General features: G+C 34.0%; 1 long non-coding RNA gene across 1 annotated transcript; it reads left to right on the plus strand.

The window, feature by feature from the left end:
* Positions 1 to 9,837: 9,837 nt before the first annotated feature.
* Positions 9,838 to 11,236, plus strand: LOC132747138 (uncharacterized). The gene is made up of 3 exons (XR_009628085.1): positions 9,838 to 10,088; positions 10,641 to 10,700; positions 11,065 to 11,236. It is a non-coding gene; the product is annotated as an uncharacterized LOC132747138 (long non-coding RNA).
* Positions 11,237 to 15,488: the final 4,252 nt, after the last annotated feature.

Consider the following 15,488-nt stretch of genomic DNA (forward strand, 5'->3'; position numbering starts at 1 on the left):
TACAAATTATCCAGTGATATATCTTATATGAACCAGAAAAAGCACAATGTGCTTCCTTGCAATACACTTTAAATATTTCATATAAATCATTTTTTTTTTTTATATATTCTATTAACTGGACCATTTTTAACTGGTCAATGAAAAAAATCATAACCTTGCTTTCCATTTAGCAACTTGAAAATGTGCAAGTGTTAACTGTTCATGTATATTCAAAATCTTATTATGAGCCCTAGTTTTAATAAATGTCGTCACATATTAAAGAATGATTAATTCATGCATAGATGAAAAAAAGATACATCATATCTTTTTAATAATTTTCATGGTTTAACATTATATAAATATTTAAAAATAACTTTAGGTGTCCAACTACAACAAAAACTTCATTTTGCGCCTCTTCTATAAACATCCCAGTGACTATTCTAAAGGAAGCCACTGTAACTTAGAATGCAGTGAATACGGAGTGTCAATTGAATGAGGCAACAACTGCATCCTCACCATCTACTGTGATTGGCAAAATTACAGAGGTTTGTCAATGTTTCATATAATTATTTTATGTTTGTGTATAACCACCAGTTGAAGTCTGTATGAATACATAGGAAAACAGTGAAATTTCTGTTAGAAAATGGTAGCAGGAGCAAGGTTTAAAATAACAGTAAAAAAAGACGGCCATGATGGACATAAATCGCTCACCTGAGTCCCAATACTTGTTAATGTGGGTTTTTTTTTAAGGAAGATTTTTTGTTTGTTTTACTATATACATGAAAGGAAAATCAATAACCCCAGGGTTGGGGCCAATTTTGACCACACAGGGATTTTATTTGAACAAACTTGGTAGAACACTCACTAGAAGATGTTGCATGCCAATTATCTAAGCTCTAGCTCATTACGTTTCTTTAAAAACAAGACATTTTAATTTTTTTTTATTTTGATTACCATGGCAACCAGAGTTATGCATGGAATTAAATTCTTTGAACAATTTTTAAAGATGACCACCAAAGGAACCCTGTGAGGTTTAGATGAAATTGGCTCAGCGGTTTATGAGATGTCATTTAAAGTAAAACTTTACGGACAGACAACGGACGGATGAAAAGCGATCACAAAAGCTCACCATGTCACTTTGTAACAGGTGTACTAAAACAACATAGATATGCTGAAAGGTGTGGATCATCCAAGTTGTCATCGTGCTTTATATGAAAAATTCAGAGAGCCACATGAACCAATTGCTCGACTGACTACTCAAGGATGGACATGTGATGGCCCATTTGAAAGTGACAACACACCAAACCTTTAACACTTACTTCCAGAAAGACATAACATTAGAACATGCGATTGAAAATTTTTGGGACAGAGAAAACATTCCATCTAAAAAATTATTTTCAACTAGACAGAGAAACAACAAACGTACAAATCGTGTTCGACACAGCAGCAAAGCACAATTGCATTTCTTTTAAACGAAGCTCGAACCTACAGAATAAATTGTTTGATGTACTTAATAGCCACTAGGTATCATTTGTGACATTGGAGAGATGTACATGAGAGTAGGAATTAATCTGATTGATCAATGGTGTCAGCGCTTTCTAATCAACTCCAAACATTCAACATGAATTGAATTCAACGCATCTCCATTTCTCGCTTGCAAATTGCAATACTGTATAGAAATGAATTTCCACATGCATCAGAAATAGTCTTGAAGTCGACTGATATGGATAACAGAATGGATTCAGTTGTGAAACCTTTTGAAGGAATAGAGGTTTATCTTCGGGGATTCTGTATTTATCTATATTATCAACAACTGCTAAGTTTTTTGAAAGAAAACCAACATGTTTGCACGGAAGTGATTATCAAACTCAACAGAAGTGATAGACAAAATTCCATATAAAACCGAGCATTAAAAGTGGAATTACCTCAAAGAAAATTGCCTAACGTGAAAACTTTATGTATGTTGTGGTTCTCAAATGAGGATAGATTCACATACAACGCACAGCCATCACAGGCAACTGAAGACTAATTTTAAGGAAAATAGCATAAATCTTTGATCCGCACGGATGGATTTATATGACCTTACATTATTCGATGCAAGATTTGTGGTTAACAGGCTTAGATTGGGATGAACAAATTCCAAAAGAAATAGCACAGCATTTCTGGAAATTATATAATGAATTAAATATTTGAACGACATTAGGATTCCACGCTGTATAAGACTTGAAACATTTTGTCCAGTAAAAAATGTGACAGCATGTATTCGGCGATTCCTCAGAGAAAGCATGTTACATAATAATATATGCACAATGCACAAGTTGAATGTGTGAAACTGTTACCAAGATAATGAACGGAAACTGATGATCACGGAATGACAGAATTTCAGAATGACGGAATAGGGTAACACTATATGCCCTACCCATTTTATGGCGGGGGCATAAGTAGACAAGAGGGCCATGATGGCCCTGAGGTCGCTCACCTGTATATAGGCCCCCGTAGCGGGGCCAGTTTAAACCCCAGGGCTTTTATTTGAGCAAACTTGGAAGACACCCATTAGAAGATGTTTCATGATGATAAGTTTTTACTACACACATATAATGAAAAAGAATGACCTCCCCCCCCCCTTTGGCAGGGCCAATTTAAACCAAAGGGCTTTTATTTGGACAAACTTGGTAGACACCAACAAAAAGATATTTCCTGCTTAAAATCTAACCTCTAGCTCATTGAGTTTTTTAAAAGAAGATTTTTTAAACTTTGTAGACACCCATTAGAACATGTTTCATGCTAAATATCTTAGCTCTAGCTCTTTGGGTTCTTTAAAAGAAGATTTTTTAAGTTTATACTATATGCATATAGGGAAAATCTTTGACCCCCTGAGGCGGGGTCAATTTTGACCCCAGGGCTTTTATTTGAACAAACTTGGTAGACATTCACTAGAAGACGTTTCATGCCAAATATCTAAGCTCTAGCTCTTTGGGTTCTTTAAAAGAAGATTTTTTAAGTTTTTACTATATGCATATAGGGAAAATAATTGACCCCCTGGGGCGGGGCCAATTTTGACCCCAGGGCATTTATTTGAACAAACTTGGTAGACACTCACTAGAAGATGTTTCATGCCAAATATCTAAGCTCTAGCTCTTAGGGTTGTTTAAAAGAAGATATTTAAAGATTTTTCTTTCGGTTGCCATGGCAACCAGAGTTCTGCATGGAATTAAATTCTTTGAACAATTTTTAAAGGTGACCACCAAAGGAACATTCCTGTGAAGTTTGGATGAAATTGGCCCAGTGGTTTATGAGGAGATGTCATTTAAAGCAAAAGTTTACGGACGGACGACGGACGGACGGACGGACGGACGCCGGACGAAAAGCGATCACAAAAGCTCACCCTGTCACTTTGTGACAGGTGAGCTAAAAACAGAAGAAACAAAAAAAAGTCATTCAGACTTGGGCCCCTTATTATCAATCAAAACTGTTAAGTGAAGTTTGTAGATTGCTGGAAATAAATCAGACACGCACATCAGGTTACAAACCATTGGCAAATGGAACAACTGAAAAATATAACCAAGTCTTGCAGAACATGATAACAAACTATGTTAATGAACATCAAACAAACTGGGACAAAAAAGAACAAAGATATGTTGATTACGTAATAGAAATCTATTACGTAATAGAACTTGAACAAAAAGTGTTGTACTTCACTATGAACGACAACTGTTTTGAAAGAATCACAGGGGTAGAAATGGAAAAGCAAACAACAAAACGACGCCATGAAGCAGTATCTCCATTACCAATATCCACTGCATTTTCTGGCATACATATGTCACATGTGCTTTACTATGGAAGTGCATCATCTTTAACAATGAGACCACTAAAGCCAGCATCTAGACTGCCACATACAACGCCTTATAAAGTTCTAAGATTAACCTCTGATAATGAATTGTCTACAGCAATCGATTCAATAAACCATGTAAACCAAAGATTAACCAACATAGAAGAAAAATTGGACTCCCTTTCAACAAAAATTAGTAACCTGCCCAAAACAAGTCCAAACTGAACTCCTTTGCAGATTTAGACAGATTAAGGAAGAAAATACTGGGATTTCAAAAATGAACAAAGGAAATAATAATAAGAATGGTTCATACAAAATAATTTCACAAGAATAAAATGAGAGTGTAAATAATAGTGAAAAAGATAAAAAGAGGATTTTTTCACGATTTCTTTCAAAAAAGTATGTTGGATATACATCTCAACTCGAATATTGTGATTCATTTCACATTGGAATATTAATTTGAGGTTCGACATTCTGAACTGGAATATTTATTTGTAATTCTTTTCAAATTGGAAAAACTTGGCCAACACTCACTGTCATAAATATAGAAGGTTTATATTTGTCAATTAACACTAGGGTAACCTCCAAATAAGGAGCGATAAAGTATTTACTATAAATACTGGTACCAGATTTTCTAAGGGATTATTTTTCAAGAGCAAGAGTCACAATACTACAGTCAGTATAGGGATTTTTGAGTTAATATTCGGTGACTAGTCAAACATGTGTGAGGAAGTAAAACACTGTGAATTATTAATAAGTTATTAATTTCAGATTAGAAATTTAGACATTAAGAAAAGTTATTCGAATATTTTATCATATGTGGAATTAGCAAAGTAGAAATTCTAACAATACTACCCAAACTTCACATAAAAAAGTGTGGAAGTCCATATTTCACAATTTGTGAAGTTTGCCATTATTATATAATGTCTGCAGCTATATTATCAGTTGCTTTTTCTTTTTTTTCCCACAGGTATGGAAGATTTTCAAATTTCAACCATAGAAAGTGCTATGAAGGAAAAATCAGATAAAACAATTAATTCAGCCGTCAGAAGGTGTAAAATGTTCAATCCTACACAAAAAACAACACTTCAAAATCATTCTTCCCATGCCAGATAGCAGATAGTACCTGAAGTGATTGGATGAGGGTTTATAGATAGTACCTGAAGTGATTGGATGAGGGTTTATAGATAGTACTGGAAGTGCTGGATGAGGGTTTATAGATAGTACAGGAAGTGCTGGATGAGGGTTTATAGATAGTACCGGAACTGCTTGGATGAGGGTTTATAGATAGTACCGGAAGTGCTTGGATGAGGGTTTATGAAGTTTACAAACAAACAACTTTCACACCAGGAACACACCTTCTCTTTAGAAATGTAATTAAGAAGACTGTGGAACATACATTTTGGAACTTATAACCATGAAAATATTTAAGTGCACATAAATAAATACAGATCTAATGATTTTGTTATTGGTAAATTATATGGAGTGTTTCTTATTATTGCATTATTTACTGAAGTAAACAGGTCATAACTATGCATAGAAACAGTACTAAATTATCCAGTGATATATCTTATATGAACCAGAAAAAGCACAATGTGCTTCCTTGCAATACACTTTAAATATTTCATATAAATCATTTTTTTTTTTATATATTCTATTAACTGGACCATTATTAACTGGTCAATGAAAAAAATCATAACCTTGCTTGTTCCATTTAGCAACTTGAAAATGTGCAAGTGTTAACTGTTCATGTATATTCAAAATCTTATTATGAGCCCTAGTTTATAAATGTCGTCACATATTAAAGAATGATTAATTCATGCATAGATGAAAAAGATACATCATATCTTTTTAATAATGTTCATGGTTTAACATTATATAAATATTTAAAAATAACTTTAGGTGTCCAACTACAACAAAAACTTCATTTTGGCCTTCTATAAACATCCCAGTGACTATTCTAAAGGAAGCCACTGTAACTTAGAATGCAGTGAATACGGAGTGTCAATTGAATGAGGCAACAACTGCATCCTCACCATCTACTGTGATTGGCAAAATTACAGAGGTTTGTCAATGTTTCATATAATTATTTTTATGTTTGTGTATAACCACCAGTTGAAGTCTGTATGAATACATAGGAAAACAGTGAATTTCTGTTAGAAAATGGTAGCAGAGCAAGGTTTAAAATAACAGTAAAAAAAAGACGGCCATGATGGACATAAATCGCTCACCTGAGTCACAATACTTGTTAATGTGGGGTTTTTTTTAAGGAAGATTTTTTGTTTGTTTTTACTATATACATGAAAGGAAAATCAATAACCCCAGGGTTGGGGCCAATTTTGACCACAGGGATTTTATTTGAACAAACTTGGTAGACACTCACTAGAAGATGTTGCATGCCAATTATCTAAGCTCTAGCTCATTACGTTTCTTTAAAACAAGACATTTTAATTTTTTTTATTTTGATTACCATGGCAACCAGAGTTATGCATGGAATTAAATTCTTTGAACAATTTTTAAAGATGACCACCAAAGGAACCCTGTGAGGTTTAGATGAAATTGGCTCAGCGGTTTATGAGATGTCATTTAAAGTAAAACTTTACGGACAGACAACGGACGGATGAAAAGCGATCACAAAAGCTCACCATGTCACTTTGTAACAGGTGTACTAAAACAACATAGATATGCTGAAAGGTGTGGATCATCCAAGTTGTCATCGTGCTTTATATGAAATATTCAGAGAGCCACATGAACCAATTGCTCGACTGACTACTCAAGGATGGACATGTGATGGCCCATTTGAAAGTGACAACACACCAAACCTTTAACACTTACTTCCAGAAAGACATAACATTAGAACATGCGATTGAAAATTTTTGGGACAGAGAAAACATTCCATCTAAAAAATTATTTTCAACTAGACAGAGAAACAACAAACGTACAAATCGTGTTCGACACAGCAGCAAAGCACAATTGCATTTCTTTAAACGAAGCTCGAACCTACAGAATAAATTGTTTGATGTACTTAATAGCCACTAGGTATCATTTGTGACATTGGAGAGATGTACATGAGAGTAGGAATTAATCTGATTGATCAATGGTGTCAGCGCTTTCTAATCAACTCCAAACATTCAACATGAATTGAATTCAACGCATCTCCATTTCTCGCTTGCAAATTGCAATACTGTATAGAAATGAATTTCCACATGCATCAGAAATAGTCTTGAAGTCGACTGATATGGATAACAGAATGGATTCAGTTGTGAAACCTTTTGAAGGAATAGAGGTTTATCTTCGGGGATTCTGTATTTATCTATATTATCAACAACTGCTAAGTTTTTTGAAGAAAACCAACATGTTTGCACGGAAGTGATTATCAAACTCAACAGAAGTGATAGACAAAATTCCATATAAAACCGAGCATTAAAAGTGGAATTACCTCAAAGAAAATTGCCTAACATGAAAACTTTAGGTATGTTGTGGTTCTCAAATGAGGATAGATTCACATACAATGCACAGCCATCACCGGCAACTGAAGAATAATTTTAAGGAAAATAGCATAAATCTTTGATCTGCACGGATGGATTTATATGACCTTACATTATTCGATGCAAGATTTGTGGTTAACAGGCTTAGATTGGGATGAACAAATTCCAAAAGAAATAGCACAGCATTTCTGGAAATTATATAATGAATTAAATATTTGAACGACATTAGGATTCCACGCTGTATAAGACTTGAAACATTTTGTCCAGTAAAAAATGTGACAGCTTGTATTCGGCGATTCCTCAGAGAAAGCATGTTACATAATAATATATGCACAATGCACAAGTTGAATGTGTGAAACTGTTACCAAGATAATGAACGGAAACTGATGATCACGGAATGACAGAATTTCAGAATGACGGAATAGGGTAACACTATATGCCCTACCCATTTTATGGCGGGGGCATAAATAGACAAGAGGGCCATGATGGCCCTGAGGTCGCTCACCTGTATATAGGCCCCCGTAGCGGGGCCAGTTTAAACCCCAGGGCTTTTATTTGAGCAAACTTGGAAGACACCCATTAGAAGATGTTTCATGATGTTAAGTTTTTACTACACACATATAATGAAAAACAATGACCTCCCCCCCCCCTTTGGCAGGGCCAATTTAAACCAAAGGCCCGTCCCTAGATTTGCCACTACTTGCCAGCTATTTCCACTGAAAAGGGTGGCATTAAGTGTAAAAAAGGTGGCATTAACTGGAAAATGACAAAATTGCACTCTTTTTCCACTGTAGTGGCAAAATTGCCACCAAATGCCACTATCCTTTGGTGGCATTTAGGTGGCATTGAGTGGAAATTTGAACATAGACTTTTTTTATGGTGGCAAAAGGGTGGAAATTGGTGAAAAATGAAACTTAGTTTATTTTGAAGGTGGAAAATGAGTGGCTTTTAGTGGAAAAGTGAAACTCTAACTATTTTTCTGGGTGGCAAAATAGTGGAAAAAACTTAGAAAATTTTGTGAATAACTTTTAGTCGAAAAGGGAAACTCTTAACTATTTTCTGGGTTGTATAAAATTGGTGGATAAACTGAGAAATCTAGTAATTGTGCATTGCAGGGTTTAAGATTTATTTAAGTCAAAGCTCCAAACTGAAATAAATCTGTTTATAGTTTGTACTCTACCAAAGCATCAAGTGAACTTTTTATCAAAAATATAATCTATTGAAGTTGAACAGTTAGAAAATTTTATCAGAAACTCATATTTCTTAAACATACTAGAATGCCATGAACACAATTCTGATACAAAGTCACTGCCTCACAGTAATGGTATGATAATTCCAGCTGTAAAGTAGCAGGAAAAGACACAGAAATTGGACGTAAAATCACTTTTCCAGGAGTTAAACACATATAATTATGATCAGGAAAAATTAGAAAAGTATGGGGTTACTTAACTTCCCATTTTTTATTAGTACTTTTCTTTAGGGATGTAAAATTTGACTTTCAAGTCAAAATGTTTATGTTCCATTCTATGCTTGTAAAATAAAATTACGGCTTTTAAAGTGTACTTTGTTCTTTAGTTATAATCTGTACATTAATTGAATAGTTGAAATGTTCTTCTATGCCCAGAAAATGCATATCTCTGCATAAAGTTTGTTGCTTCTTCTATGATATTTAATGTCAATCCTGATTAAAGTTTGACTTTTGTTTTTTCTTCTAATTGACATAATAAATTGTCTCTTCAATATTACTTTAAACTGATATCTGGTGAGTACTAACACTTTTCATGTAATGCTAACAATAATTAAAGTGAAAAATGCAAAGGGCAATAACTCCAAAAGTATGCAAAGAGTTATGGTTCTTAAACACAGCACATTACTCAAAAAGATCTATATCTGTGAAGTTTCAAATTAATATCTCCAGTACTTTTTAAGCATAATGATAAAGACAAAAATTAAGCATAGAGAAGTAAAAAATGGCAATAAACCCCAAATCATGCAATAAAAAGTTATGGTTCCTTGGCATTGTAACTTCTCATAAATGAGATTTAGTTATATGTGGAGTTTAAAATTATTGTCTCAACATCTTTTGTGCTATGCTTTCAGAGGCTTTAAATCTATTGTAAAAATTAATGTGTGAAAAGTAAATAAGTCATAATGTCTGATAAATTTCTTACAATCAGGATAAGTAAATACTAGCTAGTAAATACTGCATCCTCTAAGATTTAACAACACAGCATACATCTCAGATCTGATAAAACTACTGCCCTCTTATCTAGTAATCTATGAATGGGGGTTAATAGTTTACTCATGCTGACCAGAATGTTCCATTTGATTATTTTGGGAGAGGCAACATTATACATGTTTTTATGTAGAATTTGTCTTAAAATAGCATGCCAAATTATCTTTCAAAAGCTTATTTCTACTCAATCTATTTAGGTATTAGATATAGTTATACATTCAAATGAATGTAAAAAATAAAATGATGGGTGCTATGGTTTTTGGAAAACTCCTCACAATTTAAAATTATAATGGACTGTCCATGCAGTTACATGTTGTAAAGTTTGAATTCAAAGGAATTGAGGTCAGTTAAAGCTTGCAAACACAAAGGAAATTATTGATATTGTAGCAATTCTGGAGATATTTTGTTTAAAATGTAAGGGTGCATATTTTTGATTTCTCAAAGAAAACATTTAAAGTCTTATTAGTGTGGTAAATATAAATGAGAAGTTTTAACTGAAGTGTGAATGTGTAGACAAGAAGATAAACAGCAGAATCATTCCCAGTCAAAGTTTCAGGTAAACAACTTTTACATACAATAATTATTGTTATTTATGCAGAAACTGTTTAGTTTTTTGACAGTAAAAATATGAAGTGGTATTGTATAAAATTGTGTTTTATATTTGTTTTGTTTGTAACTTGACTAAAAAGAAAGCTGCATGTACAATGTACATATAAAGAATGTAGGAATATAAAGAATGTAGGAAGATCTTCATCATTTCTTAAATACAATATGTTAGAAATTTTAAGTTTGAGAAAAAAATTATAGAAATTAATCAGTAAGTACAATATCATTATGTAAAATATTACATCAATCAAACTATAGATAACCTGAGGTACCTATTATTACAACTTTCATGCTATAAACAATTTTCCTTGTGTGTCACATGTGGAGCAGATTAACAGTAACTGATTTATTAGTAAGTTTCATTCCTTCATTGTTGTAATTCAGCTTTCATGGTGCAGTAGATAATTATATAACCATAACTAGACAGTCTAGATTAACATGCTATTAGGAGAGTGACAGTTCATAACAGAAACAGCATTAAATAAGAATTATTATTTTGCAGACACAAAGCAATGAGGAGCAGCCTGGAGCAACACATTTGATCTTCAGTGGCTTTACAAAGGTATCTTGTTAATTCAAAGTTATTTTAGAATTAATAGGAAAGAAGTGTCACAGTACCCAATTAGACACTTTTCAGTTCTTGATAAATATAGCTATTAGTCACTATTTACAAACCTACTTTAATTCAAACTCTTTATGACACTTTAATTTGCATTTACATTTTGTTTTACAAATTTTAGAGTTTTTGTACATTTAGCTTGAAAATTTTAAGTTGTATTTCTTTATTTCTTTCTTATTTAAAAATTTTAGAGTTGTATACATATACCAAGGTCTTATAAAAGTGTTTCATTTTCTGTCTTTACATATTAGATATTGAATAATCATTTTCTGTCTTTACTTATTTGATATTGTTAATCATATTTTAGGACCAAGTGATGGCAGAACTGAAGCCATATGCCTCAAAGAGAAAGGAACAGCAAAGCTCTTCAGAATGCTATTCAATATAGAAGAGATTAAAGGCCGCTCATTGTTTGGTATGAGGAAAGGGAACAGAGAGTCTAAAGCCAGACCTTCTTGTGCAGACAAGGCAAAACTTAAGTTCTTGAAAGGTAACTAATGAACTGAATGAAAATATCATTTTTGATTCTGCGTATATTTTCTGCCTTGGAGAAATAAGAAAAGTCTGATTCTTCCACGTCTGCAGTGCCGTTTTTTAAAGTGTTTTTAATCATATCTATGCACTCAAATTGAATATAGAAATATCCAATAGTCATATAAAAATGTAAGCTTATGTTTTTTAATTATTGTATTAATCATTCATAATTTTTTTTGTTTTAGATTGTGCGCTCGAAAAGTTGCCGACAACCTAAAGGACTGAACTCAAACCATCCAGGAATAGCAAGATAAACTGAAGAAAATAAATGGACTAATGTTTTGCTATTTTTTGAGACAATATATAACTTCATATGGAAACATTAAAAAGGATTATTTTTAAAATTTGTTTGTTTCCAATTTAGGGTACAGGGTGACTTTCAAGCAGTTTCCAGCTATTGCCACCCACAAGGTGGAAAATTTCTGAAAGGGTGAAAATAGGTGGCATTTAGTGGAAACTGAATTTGCCACTATCTGGTGGCAAAATGGTGGAAAAGTGTCTAAATACTCCACCAATTTTCCACCCTTATGGTGGCAAAAGGTGGAAATAAGTGGCATTTGGGAAAATAAGTTTGCCACTCAATGGTGGCATAATGGTGGAAATTTGTCTAAATACTCCACCAATTTTCCACCATTATGGTGGCAATAAGTGGAAATAAGTGGCATCTAGTGGAAAATGAGTTTGCCACCCTAAGGTGGCATAATGGTGGCATTATGGTGAAAGTTTGTCTAAATACTCCACCAATTTTCCACTCATTGGTGGCATTTAGTGTAAAAAAGGTGGAATTAACTGGAAAATTATATAACATCAGTCCTGCTCAATTTTTTCACCATTTTCATGATTTGGGTGGCGTTTTGGTGGCGTTTTGGTGGCATTATTGGTGGAAAATTGTCTAAATACTCCACCATTGAAAAGGGTGGCATTTTAGTGGCAAATCTAGGGACGGGGGGCTTTTATTTGGACAAACTTGGTAGACACCAACAAAAAGATATTTCCTGCTTAAAATCTAACCTCTAGCTCATTGGGTTTTTTAAAAGAAGATTTTTTAAACTTTGTAGACACCCATTAGAACATGTTTCATGCTAAATATCTTAGCTCTAGCCCTTTGGGTTCTTTAAAAGAAGATTTTTTAAGTATTTTCTATATGCATATAGGGAAAATCAACGACCCCCAGGGCGGGGCCAATTTTGACCCCAGGGATTTTATTTGAACAAACTTTGTAGACACCCATTAGAACATGTTTCATGCTAAATATCTTAGCTCTAGCTCTTTGGGTTTTTTAAAAGAAGATATTTAAAGTTTTTTCTTTTGGTTGCCATGGCAACCAGAGTTCTGCATGGAATTAAATTCTTTGAACAATTTTTAAAGGTGACCACCAAAGGAACATTCCTGTGAAGTTTGGATGAAATTGGCTTAGTGGTTTATGAGGAGATGTCATTTAAAGTAAAAGTTTACGGACGGACGACGGACGGACGGACGCTGGATGAAAAGTGATCACAAAAGCTCACCCTGTCACTTTGTGACAGGTGAGCTAAAAATAAATTAAAACAAATCAATTCAAATGAAATTGGCATCTTGCTCAGCAGGAGATGATGACATAACTATTAAGTCAAATTAACCTTCCAACATTATACATACTGAAGTTCAGTCAAAATGCTAAAACTAACAAGAGCCATGTCAACATGGCCATCCCCCGCCGAATGTGTTTTCTCATTGGAAGAATGTATATGTAGTAGAGCAGAATAATTCCATTTTAAGAGGTCTTTTGGTAATGAAAACTGATGGCTATAATGATTACAGATTTGAAACCTATGTGAATACTGATGGCTGAAAATAACAAAGGGCAATAACTGAAAAATAATGCAGGGTAGGTTATTCTTGTGTGCTGCATCCCTCCTCAGTAAAATCTATCCACCTATGAAGTTTCAAGTTGATACCTCAAATACTTTTTGAGAAAAAAATTGAATTGAAAAATTAAGTATGAAAAATAACAAAGGGCAATAACTCAAAAATTATAAAATGTACAGTTATCATTCTTGTGCAGTGCATACCTCCTGAGTGAGATCTATGCACCTATGAAGTTTCATTTTGATATCTCAAAGGCTTTTTGAGTTATGCTCTGGACAAAAATTAATTTTGAAAAATAACAAAGGGCAATTACTCAAAAATAATGCAGGGCAGAGTTATCATTCTTTAGCACTGCACTCCTCCTCCATGAGATCCATCCACCTATGAAGTTTCAAGTTGATAACTCAAATACTTTTTGAGATAAGCTCTGGACAAAATAGCATGAAAAAAAACAACAAAGGGCAATAACTCAAAAATTGTATAGGGAAGAGTTATCATTCTTGCGCACAACATTCCTCCTCAAAAAGATCTATCCTTCTATGACATTTCATGTTGATATCTCAAACACTTTTTGAGTTATGCTCTCAGGTGAAAAATTAGGTATGAAAAATAACAAAGGGCAATAACTCAAAAATTATGAAAGGAAGAGTTATCATTCTTGTGCACTGCACACCTCCTGAGTGAGATCTATGCACCTATGAAGTTTCATGTTAATATCTCATAGGCTTTTGGAGTTTTGCTCTGGACAAAAATCAATTTTGAAAAATAACAAAGGGCAATAACTCAAAAATCATGCAAGGTAGAGTTATCATTCTTGTGCACTGCACTCCTCCTCAATGAGGTCTATCCACCTATGAAGTTTCAAGTTGATAACTCAAATACTTTTAGAGATATGCTCCGGACAAAAATTTCGGACGGAAGGTCGGACGGACGGAGACTATTTCTATATCCTCCGCCGAAAATTTTCGGCGGGGGATAAAAACATTAATTTAAATAGAAAAAAATTATCTTACAGTTACAGTCCACCTTCTGTAAACCCATACATCAAAAAATTAAATTGGCATTAAATTTTAACAACTTGATAGCCTAAATTTAATTTTGGCATGTAAGTTTCTTGTTATGCTTAATACAAAAAATACCTACTATACCTATTAAACAAAATACCTATTATACCTATTTAACAATGTAGTTTTTGAGTAAGCCAATATAAGATATATTCATACAGCATATGCCCAGCATGTGCTATGTTATCTCCATCATCTGATAAACCATATGTACATGCATGTATTCCAAACTATAACTCTGTTCCAACTTAAACATACACTATTACTATTAAAACAAGATATGTTTGTAAAACATGTATGCCCCCTATCAGCAGCCAATTAGTCATGTGATAAGGTTATTATGCATGACTTCTGACCCAGTGATCAAACAATTAATAAGGGTTATAAAGTATCTACTGGTCATGACCTTGACCTTTGACCCCTTGACCCAAAACTCAATAGGGGTCATCTGCTGGTCACGACCAATCATCATACAAAGTTTGAAGTTCCTAGGCCTAGGCGTTTTTAGTAAATTGATCAGAAACCGTTTTTACCTACAAGGTCAATGTGACCTTGACCTTTGACCCCTTGACCCCAAAATCAATAGGGGTCATCTGCTGGTCATGACCAATCACCATGCCAAGTTTGAAGTTTCTAGGCCGAAGCGTTCTTTAGTTATTGATCAGAAACCGTTTTTTACTTACAAGGTCATTGTGACCTTGACCTTTGACCCCTTGATCCCAAAATCAATAGGAGTAATCTGCTGGTCATGACAAATCACCATACCAAGTTTGAAGTTCCTAGGCCTAAGCGTTCTTGAGTTATTGATCAGAAACCGTTTTTACTTAAAAGGTCAATGTGACCTTGACCTTTGACCCCTTCACCTAAAACTCAATAGGGGTCATCTGCTGGTCATGACCAATCATCACACAAAGTTTGAAGTTCCTAGGCCTAAGCGTTTTTTAGTTAATTGATCGGAAACCGTTTTTACCTAAAGGTCAATGTGACCTTGACCTTTGACCCCTTGACCCCAAAATCAATAGGTCATCTGCTGGTCATGACCAATCACCATACCAAGTTTGAAGTTCCTAGGCATAAGGGTTTCTTAAGTTATTGATCGGAGAGCATTTTTACCTACAAGGTCAATGTGACCTTGCCCTTTAACCCCTTAACCCCAAAATCAATAGGGTCATCTGCTGGTCATGACCAATCACCATACCAAGTTTGAATTTCCTAGGCCTAAGGGTTCTTTAGTTATTGATCGGAAACCGTTTTTTACCTAAGAGGTCAATGTGACCTTGACCTT

The sequence above is a fragment of the Ruditapes philippinarum genome, unplaced genomic scaffold (genome assembly GCF_026571515.1).
Source record: "Ruditapes philippinarum isolate M1 unplaced genomic scaffold, ASM2657151v2 ctg4255_1_1_1_1, whole genome shotgun sequence".
NCBI classification, from domain to species: Eukaryota; Metazoa; Mollusca; class Bivalvia; order Venerida; family Veneridae; genus Ruditapes; species Ruditapes philippinarum.